Source organism: Giraffa tippelskirchi, chromosome 12 (assembly GCF_054371585.1).
Source record: "Giraffa tippelskirchi isolate mGirTip1 chromosome 12, T2T-mGirTip1v1.2.pri, whole genome shotgun sequence".
NCBI lineage: Eukaryota > Metazoa > Chordata > Mammalia > Artiodactyla > Giraffidae > Giraffa > Giraffa tippelskirchi.
The window spans coordinates 3,454,298-3,466,703 of NC_137286.1; the positions used below are offsets into that span (position 1 = coordinate 3,454,298).

The following is a 12,406-nucleotide window of genomic DNA, read 5'->3' on the forward strand; positions in this document are numbered from 1 at the left end:
ATTACTTGGCTATGGAATGTTTGGGGACTTTGAAATCGAGCCAGCGTGGGGCTAGAGACCTACAGGTGATGCGTGGAGCGCACCGCCAGAGCAGACCCGGGAGCTCAGCAAACAGGGGCCGTGAGGTTTACACGGCAGGCAACCAGCGGCTCCCACTGAGTCCTCACCGTGACCAGATGAAGGACTCCACAGACATCCACCAGCCTCGCTCGCAGGCTTGTTGGAAGGATACCTTTCCACCGCTACTAAGCTGCCTTTGGAGGGGTGTGGAATGTGTGACTGGCATGGCAGGGGGTGGTGAGAAAGTTCTGGTTCTGACAGGATCCTGGTGCTGTGACTACCAGCTGTGTGACCTGGGGTGAGTCTCTTTTTAACTTCTCTGTGCCATCTTCCCCTTCTTTAAATGACGCTAATGAATGTAACTGCTCCTGCAGCTCTGTGAGGAATACGTGAGATAAAGTGGTAAGGCTGCCAGAACAGTGAGAGATCACTCACAGCAGCTCTTGTTAATGCTGCTGTTATTAGTAATAGTGATGGCGGTGCTGGAGCCCGGTCTGCCCTGAGCCCTGATCCCAGGTCTGGGAGGAATGTAGGGCCTTCTGGGCACAGTTCTGTTTAGTTTTGAAGCATATACATATAGGTTTCCTTTATTGAAAAGCTAAGATCAGATATCTTGTTTAAATTGAGTATTTATTTCTTCAGCTTTAAAAAAAAATATGGTAAAATAGACATAAAACTGGGGCTTCTCAGGTGGTGCTAGTGGTAAAGAATCCACCTGCCTACGCAGGTAGACATAAGAGACACAGGTTTGATCCCTAGGTCAGGAAGATCCCCTGGAGGAGGGCACAGCAACCCACTCCAGTGTTCTTGCCTGGAGAATCCCATGGTCAGAGGAGCCTGGCAGGTTGCAGGCCACAGGGTCGCACAGAGTTAGACACGACCGAAGTGACTTAGCATGCATGCACTCATACATAAAACTGAAGCATTTTAAGTGTACACTTGGTGGCAACCATCACCACTACCCACGTCCAAACAGAAAATCTCTACTCTAAACAATAACTCCCCGTTACCCCAACCGGAGGGGCTGCTCTGGAAGGAACTCCTCCTCGGAGTCCTGCCTTTCCCCAGAACCCTGTGCCCCCTCGGCTGCCACTTGTCACACACAACACCAGAACGCAGCCCCCAGCAGCAGTTTCCTCCCTGGCAGTTTACTCAGATTTGAAGCCAAGGAGGAGTTCAGCAAGTATGTGCTGCTTTAACCTCATCTCTCAATACTGCGCCTTCACAATGAAAAAGTCAGGTGGACAATCACACGTGATGTAGCGTTCTGGACAGGATCCTGACACGGAAGAAACATACTGGGTAAAAACGAAGAAACTCTGAACAAGCTGTGCACTCCAGTTAACAATGTGTCCATACCGTTCCATCAATTGTAGCAAATGCACCACCTATGTAAGATGTCAGTAACAAAGGGAATACTAACGTAAGATGTCAGTAACAAAGGAAATTGTGCTGTGTGTGGTCGTGGGATGGGGTGTAACATAGGTACTCCTTTACTCTTTGCAGTAACCCGAAAACTTTTAAAGTCTGTTAACAAAGAAAGTGAGGCAGGGGCTGTTGTGATGACCTCATGGGTCACAGAGCCCCTCCTCTCGAGGGGGAAAAGACCTCCTAACGCGGCGGTGGGTGGCTCTGGTTCTCTGGGGGAAAGGATCCCGGGGTGGCCATGCCTAGACTGCTCAGGGCCCGCCCCTCCCGTTACGGTGAAACGCGCAGCTCCCGCCCGCTGTTCCAGCATCCTGAGTACGCTCCCAGAAGACCAGGAGCCTTGTCTTTCAGACACCGGGGCCGAAGATGGAGATCAAGGGGGCACGAGGGCAAGGCGGCTCTCACCGACGCGAGCCGAGTCTCTTCTGGAGGAGCTGCATGGGCCCCTCCAGCTTCGTGGACCCCTCCGGGTGCAGGGACCCCTCCAGCTGCAGGGACCCCCTCCATGTGTGGGTGCCATCTGGTGGAAGGCCTGCGGGCTGAGCAGGTGGACACCTGGGTCCAATCCTGGCTCCTTCGCGCCCAGGCTGTGCGGCGTCAGCAGTCACCCCCTCTAAGACGCTGACCCCATACCGTGGCTGTTAAGACCTACTAAGACGCCACAGGGCGAGCAATGGGTTCGCACCGCCGCACACCCACTCTGGACGGCTGGCCCCGGAAGTCCGACAAGGACAGCGGGCTCTGCTCAGCGCGTGATCCGCGGTCAGCTTCCCGGGCTGGTGGAAGCGGGCGCCCGCTTCCCGGGGCCGCCGAGTCCCGCCTGGCCTTCGCCCCGCTTCCTAGCCGGCGACGCGTTCCACGCACCCCGCCTCCCCTGGCCTGGGGGCAGCCCTGGGCCCATCTTACAGGTGAGGGCACTGAAGGCCGGACCCGTTTCAGGCGGGCTCCTTATTCAGTCAGAGTTGGGACGTGCCCACGACGGCGGCGTGCGAGCTTCGCCGGCCGGAAGCCGGTCTTGACTCGACCACTCCAAGCTCTTTGCCTGGAGAGCAGCCGCTTCGGTCACGTGCCCCGGCATCGGCGCGGTCACGTGCTCTGCTGCCCGGTGAGGCGGAGGCTCTGGGATTGGCCCATCCCTGCCAGGGGGGCGGGAATCTCTCTCCGAGATCTCCGTCCTCTGCGTGAATCTCGCTCGCTCGCGAGACTGCTGTCCGATTGGTGACTTGGAGCCCCACAGTGCATCTGGCGGGGCGGGCGTGCATCTTCGCGCACCCCTCGCGTCATCTTTCCGAGCCCGCCTGCGGTTTGCGGCTCTTCTCACCCGGAAACCTTGGTTCGCCTTACTGTTTCTGGACAATGGGACGAGTTTCTCAAAATGGACCTACTGGCCTCCCGTGGCCGTCCCTGCCCTGGCCCTAAATGCCTTGTTCCCGCGACCTCCTCTGAAGCCTTGGATTCCGCCCTCGCTTTTGTCTTGGCCTGGCTCGCGCTCCAAGCCCTGACTTGAGATTCCTCGTTCCATCTAGACTAGGGATACTTAAGCCGGGGTCTTTGACTGGACTTTTCTGGAATCCCCTTCGGATTATATGCTGGATAGGCCGTGTAGGAAATGGCAATCCACTCCAGTATTCCTGCCTGGAGAATCACATGGACAGAGGAGCCCGGCGGGCTACAGTCCATGGGGTTGCAAAATGTCGGACACGACTGGGCGACTAACACACAGGCCGTGTAGGAGCCCCTGTGCATTGGTGGAGAGGGGCCTTCATCAGGTTTATATGCTAAGAACTCTCGCAGGACTAACGGGGCCCCACTTGGTCCATCCGTTGGCTTTTTTTTCTCAGCGTAGAATCTGGCACAGATGTTCAGAGGAGCTTATTAGAGGGAAGAGACTATCCTAACGTTATTTCTCCCGGTTACCCTGTGCACACGCCTCAGTCTACTCCAAAGGAACACTTGGTATTACCTGTATACAACTTTTGATTGCAGAACTGCCTGGTGGAGTCAGGCTCTTCTTTCTGGCAGATGGTTCAACCGTTCATTCTTCCAACCGACTTCGACTGAGCTTGTAAACCAGCCAGTCGAGGGGTGGAGCCCAGACCCAGACCCGGGAGGCACAGTGGTGAACAAGACGGGCGCAGGCTCTGTACCCGTTGAGCTCACGGTCTCTGGGAGATACAGTGAGGTTGGGGCTGAGGGACAGGTCGTAAGTGCATCTGGATGGGTCACGAGGGAGATGTCAGACTGAAGGATAAACAGCTAATAGCCGGGTCAGGGTGGAGTGGGGAGCAGCATGGGTAAAATCCCAGCTGTCACAGGGGGAGAGGAGAGAAGGTGGCCGGGCCAGCGTTTTGACCCTTGGAGGGCTCCTGGGAACGTGGGGACCGATGAGAGGAAGGTGCAGAACCAGGGGCGCTCTCACAGGGGGAGCTGGCTGGCTGTTTATGTGAGCGGTTGAGGGGCAGGAGGGAGTTGGGCAGACTGAGGTGGGAAAGGGAACAGCTGAGGAAAGGCTGGTTGTGGAAATTGGAATGTTGGCAGGAGACTTTCTGGGTCTCTGCCCATCTGTAAAGGGTAGGGGCTGGACTCCATCGTTAAGGTCCTCCTACCTGTGATTTCAAATTGAGCAACACTTGAGTTAGGTGAGGATTTAGAAGTGATTACAGCGTGGAAAGAGAAGGAAGGGAGGCAGGAGAGAGCGACACGGACACAGAGGGGACGCTGGGAAGGGCGAGACTCAGGGGCCTGCCCGGTCGGAGAGCTGGCCATAGGTTCATACCCTCGGTCGTCCAGCTCTGGGATCTCAGGCAGTTCACTCCAACTCCCAAGGGCTCGAGTTTTGTCTTTGTAATTTGGGAATAGTAGTAATAAAAATTCTGGGTGACACTGTCTTTGGGTTTTAGGGGAGACCAGAGCCCGGGCCAGAGCCAACTCTGAATAAAACAGCATTGATTTACAAACATTAAAGATAATCTCTGGAAAAACAAGCAAGTTTGCCTCTGGGGAGTGGAACCGGGTGAGTGGACAGTTTGGGGCAGGGAGGGCGCAGAGGGTTGGAAGGAGAGATTTTTTTTGTTTTGTTTTTTACTTTTCATTTTGAATTTTGAACAACATGGCAAGTCAGAGAGCAATGCCAAGCCTTGGTTATTCTGCACTGGTCCCAGCTGGGCACACACCAGACTTGAAGGCAGAGGGAGCATCAGCAAGAGCACATTCTGGATGCCTGGACACCTGAGTTCTGATTGAGGGTCTCCCACCAGCATACCTTGAATTTATTTTCTTAAGCCTGGCGTGCTGCAATCCGTGGGGTCTCAAAGAGAGACACGACTGAGCGACTGAACAACAACAAATTCATAAATTTGGAGACAAGTGAGGGCTTTATAGAGGGTAAAGCAAAATCTGAGGAACCTGCTGGCCCGCATTTGGACTCAGAGTCTATTAGTGCCTAGCTGGTGAGATTGGGTAAATCACTTAATCCCTCAGAATCTCAGTGTTCTCATCTGAAAAGTGGGGATTAAGAACACTAACCTAATTGTGAAAATTCGATAAGATGCCGTGTGCAGTGGGAAAGTCAACATGTTGTAGGTGCTCAGTAAGAATTACTTCTGGGTGGGGGAGGGACAGACTGGGAGTTTGGGGTTAGCAGACGCAAACTGTTACATATAGAGTGGAGAAACAAGGCCCTACTGTATAGCACAGGGAAGTATATCCAACATCCTGTGATAAACCATGATGGAAAAGAATATAAAAAAGAATGTGTATATGTATAACTGAATCACAGTACAGCATAAGTTAACACAAGATTGTAAATCAACTATACTTCAATTAAAAAAAAAAAATTCCTTTCTCCGCTTCTAGCTTAGGAGAGCCCACCATGACCCTACTGTTAGACTGGAGAAACAACCTAGTTAATGTTTGGTTTTTTTTTCATCTCACAAGAGCTTAATTGCATTTACAGGGTGTGACGCTGGGAGAATGCGTCAAGAAGCACAGAGCGTTCAGTTTACATCACCATCTGACCAGCAATTATGGAGAAACAGTTGAGCCTGAGGCTCAGAGCAGGCATCCCATATGCCCGAGGGTGGGGAAATCTCTGTGGGTGCTTACGGCGCCCTCTGGTGGTGAGGAGGGAGACTGCGGGTCAGCGTAATGGCCTGAGGTAGCAGGACCTGGCTGACTCCAAATGTTGCATTGATAGGTGACGCATGATTTTTAAAAAACCAGGAACTTACACGTGTAAGATCAGTGCACATATTCCAGAAATATTTAAGCTCTTGGGATATTTAATTTTTGCAATACTGACATTATATATAGTTTATGGTATAATACATATTGCTGTTCAGTTGATGAGTTGTGTCCTACTCTTTGGGACTCCATGGACTGCAGCACACCAGGCTTCCCTGTCCTTCACTATCTCTAGCAGCTTGCTCAAGCTCATGTCCATTGAGTCGGTGATGTTATCGAACCATCTCATCCCCCTTCTCCTCTTGCTCTCAATCTTTTCTAGTATCAGGGTCTTTTCCAATGAGTTGACTCTTTGCATCAGGTGGCCAAAGACATATATAACATATATATTCATAATACATATGAATTTGAGCAAACTCTGGGAGACAGTGGAGGACACAGGAGCCTGGCGTGCTGCAGTTCATGAAGTCGCAAAGAACTGGATACAATTTAGTGACTGAAGAACAGTATTATATATATACATGTGTTATATTTTGGGTGTATGCATATAATGTGATTCTGCTATGCAAACTGTTTTGGGACTTGCTTGTTTCATGTAAACATATGTTTTGAATAACTTTCCATGTGAGAACATAGTTTTAACACATTGTCCATTTTTAAAAACTGTTATGGAACTGTTGAAAGCATAAAATATATTCATCTTAGGTCTGTGGCTCGATATATCTTTCTGTGTGCACACTCCTAATGCATTCCTTTTTCCAACAGATGAAAAATGATAATGATCATAATAGTACCCTGAATGTGTTCCAGGCACTACTGTAAGTGCTTGGAGAACTTTCATTAACGTTTACGTACTATTCCATTCTATGGATGGTCAAGGATAAACACAGCCGACATCAGCTAAAGCAGTGAAAACAGGTATCATTCAGTCACTACAGACTGCAGGGAAAAGCTGAGTTCCACTCTGACTTGTGCAGAGGTGACAGGTGTTTTAAAGAGAGGATGAGTCAGTTGGAAGAGGTGTGTGGAGGGTGGGGGTTCAAATGAAAAATCACCAAGGGTGGGTGAGTGCAGATCACACTGGGAGGCTGGGTCAGAATTCTACCTCCGTAGGAGCTGTATCCTTCCTTCTGAGTCCATTTCAAGGGAACGACTTTCAGGTCCTTGAGAAAGACACTCCTGGGCTGTAGGAGGTACCTGTACACCTCAAAGGGGCAGAGGAAGGTTCACAATTGTAAGCCCTTCTTAGTAAATGCTCTAGAAGGGCGATCAGGGCCTGTGGTCTGGGGTTGGCTAGAACAAATGGAAAATTCTGGAGCAGTCCCCTGGCTTCCTCAGGCAGGTGTTTTAATGGGGAGGGGGACCCTGGGGTCCTCCTAGGGACACAGCCTCATGCCACAGGAACCAGGCTGGAGTTTCATCATCTCTTTTTGCCGGGGTTTGGACGGAGCCATTATGTGCCAGGAGCTCTAAGTTCTCAGGATGCACCTTTATTTATGAATAAGTTCTCTGTGGCTTCCACCACTTTTTACTGTAGAGAACAAGGCTGCTGTGAGCCATCTTGGGTGGACAGCAAGCGTTACTGGTGGCTAAGCGCCTAGAAGCTGACTTGCAGTGTGAAAGGCATGACATTTAAAAGACTTTTTACAGATTTTTTTGGGATGTGAATCGCTTTTAAAGTCTTGCATTTGTTACAATATTGCTTCTGTTTTATGTTGTTTTTTTTTTTTTTTGCTAGGAGACATGTGAGCTCTTACCTGTTCTGACCAGGTGAAGGTACCCTCTGCATTGGAAAGTGAAGCCTTTTAAAAAGACTTATTTATTTAGTGTTGGCTGCACTGGGTCTTCGTTGCCGCATGGAGGTTTTCTCTAGTTGCGGCGAGCGGGGGCTACTCTCTAGTTGTGGTGCTCGGGCTTCTCCTTGTGGTAACGTCGCTTTTTTTGCGGAGCACGGGCTCTAGGGAATGTGGGCTCAGTAGCTGTGGCGCTCGGGTTTAGTTGCCCCACTGCATGTGGGATCTTCCTGGACCAGGGATCAAACCCACGTCCCCTGCATTGGCACACGAATTCTTAACCACTGGACCACCAGGGAAGTCCTTAAAATATTTTTAATATTTTAAACATTACCCAGCTGCCCTTATAAAGAGTCATACATGGTTGCATATCCATCAACAATAAATGAAAATGCTCTTTCCTCCCGCCCCACCCCGCTACTGCGATGTGAATTTCTTTCTCAGCTCCGTGGTGACCAGCGCATCCCACCAGGGTGGCTGACTTTCCATGAATGAGCCCCCTTCCCTCTCGGAGCCCTTGTTTCCTCACTGTGAAATGGGGTGAGGATACGTCATAATTATAGCAGGTGCCATCTGCTGGCTTCCTCTGCCAGCTTTAAATGATCATTTCTTTAATCCTCCCAAACACCTCCAAAGACTGAACCATTATCTGCATTTCACAGATGGGAGCCTGGAGGATGAGGGAACTGGAATCGCAACCTGTGGGCTGCAGGATGCTTTCCTCCCTAGAGCTCAGCCTCGGAGGGCCAGCTGGAAAGCAGCCATGGGTGGATGGGTCATCTGGCAGCGGGACTGGGGAGCGTTACGGTAATCACCTGCTTGACGTCTCCTCAGAGCTTAGAGGGATGCACCCCTAGGGAGGACCCACTGGAGGGAACTGATTCTTTTTCCTCCTTTACAGTGAGAGAAGGGCCAGCTTCCTCTTGTGAATTCTGGGTCATCACCGGTAGTGCCCTTGAAAGAGTAGGTTTCGTGGAGAGTTAATTCTGTTGTTGTTGTTCAGTAGCTTAGTCGTGTCCAACTCTTTGTGACCCCATGGACTGCAGTACACCAGGCTTCCCTGTCCTTCACCGTCTCCTGTAGCTTGCTCAAATTCATGTCCATTGAGTTGGTGATGCCATCCAACCATCTCATCCTCTGTCATCCCCTTCTCCTCCTGCCCTCAATCTTTCCCAGCATCAGGATCTTTTCAAATGAGTTGGCTCTTGGCATCAGGTGGCCAAAGTATTGGAGCTTCAGCTTCAGCTTCAGCCCTTCCAATGAATATTCAGGACTGATTTCCTTTAGGATTGACTGGTTCGATCTCCTTGCAATCCAAGGGACTCTCAAGAGTCTTCTCCAACACCACTGTTCAAAGGCATTAATTCTTCAGAGCTCAGCCTTCTTTATGGTCCAACTCTCACATCCATTCATGATTACTGGAAAAACCATAGCTTTGACTATACGGACCTTTGTCGGCAAAGTGGTGTCTCTGCTTTTTAATACACTGTCTAGGTTTGTCATTGGCACCCCACTCCAGTACTCTTGCCTGGAAAATCCCATGGACGGAGGAGCCTGGCAGGCTGCAGTACATGGGGTCGCTAAGAGTCGGACACGACTGAGCGACTTCACTTTCACTTTTCACTTTCATACATTGGAGAAGGACATGGCAACCCACTCCAGGGTTCTTGCCTGGAGAATCCCAGGGACGGCGGAGCCTGGTGGGCTGCCATCTATGGGGTCGCACAGTTGGACACGACTGAAGCGACTTAGCAGCAGCAGCAGCAGCTAGGTTTGTCATAGCTTTTTTCCCAAAGGGCAAGTGTCTTTTAATTTCATGGCTGCAGTCACTGTCCACAGTGATTTTGGAGCCCAAGAAACTGAATTAGAAAACCTCACTCCTGGAAGAGGGGACAAGCAGGTGGTGGAAGGTGGGCCCCCACCCCCACCCCCTGCCCCTGTGCAGCCAGAGAGAATCACAGCACTGGCTCACTTTCAGTACAGCCTCATTTGCACACTCAGGATTCACTGAGAAAATCCAGGGGATCAGAGAGCACCTCCTTCATCTACTTGCCTCAAACCTGTGCCTCTATGTGAATTCCTCCCTCCCTTCCTTCTGTTAAAATGGATAATCTGTCCTTGCTCCTGTTGAAGACCAATCCCTGCACTTACGATCTGGGCTCCAGTCCCCTCTCACCTTCAGTGACCCTTTGATGGGCTTATTCCCATTGACAGGCAAACAGGCTTTTAAAACTTCATTGAGGAACTTCCTGGTGGTCCAGTGGCTAAGACTCCGAGCTCCCAGTGCAGGGGGCCAGGTTCGATCCCTGGTCAGGGAACTAGATCGCACATGCTGCATGTAAGAGCTGGTATGCTGCAACTAAAGATCCCACGTGCCACAAGGAAGAGCGAAGATCCCGAGGGCCGCAGCTAAGACCCCGTGCGGCCAAATAAATGTTCAAAACTACACTGAGCAGCCCCCCTGCAGCAGGGCCTGTTTCCGGATTTCCTAAACACAAAACCTCTCTAACAGGATGCAGAGATGTCCCCTCTCCATGTCCTCACCTTCCGTCCTGCTTCCCACCACACGGAGAGAGAGGCAGGTTCTCTCTGAGAGGTCAGCAGCCACCCCTGATCACCTGGCTCCCCAGAGACCCTTCCCAGGCAGCTGGACTTGGCCGCCCCCCAGCCCCAGTGCCTTCTCATACTGTAGTTACACTTCAAGTCAGTCTCTTCTGCAGCAAAGCAAGGTGCTCGAGGACAGCGCTGTCCTGCTCAGAATAAAGCAAAGACGTGTATGGAGAGGATGGACATACACCGCTGCTCAGCATCACCCAGCTTAGCGCTGCGTCTCCCTGCGTGTGTGCGTGCGTGCTCAGTCATTTCAGTCATGTCCGACTCTGTCCCCGTGGACTGTAACCTGCCAGGCTCCTTTGTCCAAGGGATTCTCCAAGCAAGAATACTGGAGTGGGTTTCCATGCCCTCCTCCAGGGTATCTTCACGACCCTGGTATCGAACCCGTGTCTCTTACATCTCCTGCATGGGCAGGTGGGTTCTTTACCACCAGAGCCACCTGGAAGCCCCTGGGTCCCCTTGCTGCCCCTCTTTCTGGCAGGCCTGCCATGTCTGGTTAAGGGCCCGGGTGGGCAGGGGCGGGTGACAGGTGAGAGCAGTGTTTGGATTCCCGTCACCTGGATGAGGTACCAGCTCTGCTCTGCTCAGGACAGGGCAGGCCACGTGCCCTCCAAGTCTCTGTCCCAGAGCTGCCTCCTAGGTCAGCACACAGCCCGAGAGAGCAAGTGGACGTTCCCCGGGGGCGGCACTCCGGCCACCCTCTGTGCAACGAGACCCTGCACAGCCTTCTCCGGGCACCACCCTTCCTCCCTATGCCATCCAGCCTGACTCCTTGGCACGCCAGGGTTTCTTCGCTCCTGGTCTCCTCCACCAGGCACCCTGAGTCCCAGTGGCAGCAGAGACTTGGCACTCTCAGGCAGCTCTGGCTCCTCCCAGCCCGTCCTTACTCTTTTGCACAGGAGCCCCCACCCGCCCTAGCTCTTGTCAACTTGCGGGGCTTACATGTCACCTGCCTATTCTAATCTTGTCACCCCCTCTGGGTAGAATTCTTTTCAGTTGCCTACTGCCCATGGGCTAAAGTCCGCATTCCACTGGCCCTTGCACACGTCTACAGCCTCACTTCGCGACCACTCTCCCTGGGCCCTCTGGTGATAGCGTAGCTCCAGCAGAACTTCAGGCCTCTCCCACCTCTGGGTCTTTGAGCGCATCCCTTTGCCTGGAATATTCTCCACCCTCAGTGGGCGGAGCCCAGTGGGGTGCCCCTGCAGCACCCTGCCCTCTCCCTGCCCCGGTGCTGAGGTCTGTGCTACTCTTCCCCACCATTGCTGTCTGGCACATCCCATTAGCACCAGATGGGATGAGGGCCAAAGGGTCCTCTTGCCCATGGCCGCCTCCTTTGGGTGCACAGCCCCTCTCGGGAGGGCATGCAGCCCTTTGTACCTTCATTCGCTTGACCGAGTGAGCAGAGTATCCCAGGGACGGAGCTGGGCGCAGGTGCCATACGATGAAACGCAGGTGAGGTCCTTGTCTAGCGGTGGAGGCTCTTAACTGAGAAACAACATTACAAGTTGTATCAGGGCTCTGAAGGGAAGGGGGCGGGCTGAGAGTAACAGGGATATCCAATTTGATAGGGTGGTCAGAGAAGGCTTCTTTGAGGAAAAAACAGTCATGTAGACCTGTAGGATAAAAAGAAGTTAGCCAGGCCACTTTGGGGATGGGGTGGGCATGACAGCCTGTGCAAAGGCCCTGAGGCAGGAAAGAGGTAAGACTCAGGGACCAGTGAAGAACACATTGAACGGGGGCTGCACAGGTTGGCAGGAGTCAGACCAGAGACTCTTGTTTCCGCAGCAGGGAGTTCAGGACTTAAATGCCTGGTGAAGCCGCTCAAGGGTTTTAAGCAAGAGAGTGATGTGATCACCGTTTAAGATGCCCTGGACAGAAGGCTGTCACACTGTCCAGGGGATGATGGAAGCCGAGGATGGAGACCTAAGAGCAAAGCTTGGGTAAGGCAGATGGACAGAGATGCACCTGGGAGGCGTGGCCTCTGGGATTTAAGAATCCAAGTGCAGGGAGAATCCAGGCTGGCTTCCGGGTTTGACTAGCGGTGGTGGTGGTGCCGGTCCCCGGGATGAAGATGTCAGGGTCGTGGCTGGGAGGTGGCAGGCATGTGTGGCCCATCTTGCCAGCGCCGGCCCCTGTGCGTGGGGTGCCGAGACCTTCCCAGGCACCCTGAGGCCCCAGCGCCCACACATGCACAGTCCTCTGTTGTTCAGAATTCTTTCCACTATCTTCACTCAGGTCACATCTTCACTCTTAACAGCCTGGGTTTGATTTTTTTTTTTTTTTATAAATTTATTTATTTTAGTTGGGGACTAATTACTTTACAATAT

General features: G+C 52.1%; 1 long non-coding RNA gene across 1 annotated transcript; it reads left to right on the forward strand.

Moving 5' to 3' along the window:
* The first annotated feature begins 4,388 nt into the window (after positions 1 to 4,388).
* LOC145529106 (uncharacterized) lies at positions 4,389 to 6,374 on the forward strand. Its single transcript, XR_014070918.1, has 3 exons — positions 4,389 to 4,501; positions 5,444 to 5,827; positions 6,130 to 6,374. It is a non-coding gene; the product is annotated as an uncharacterized LOC145529106 (long non-coding RNA).
* Positions 6,375 to 12,406: the final 6,032 nt, after the last annotated feature.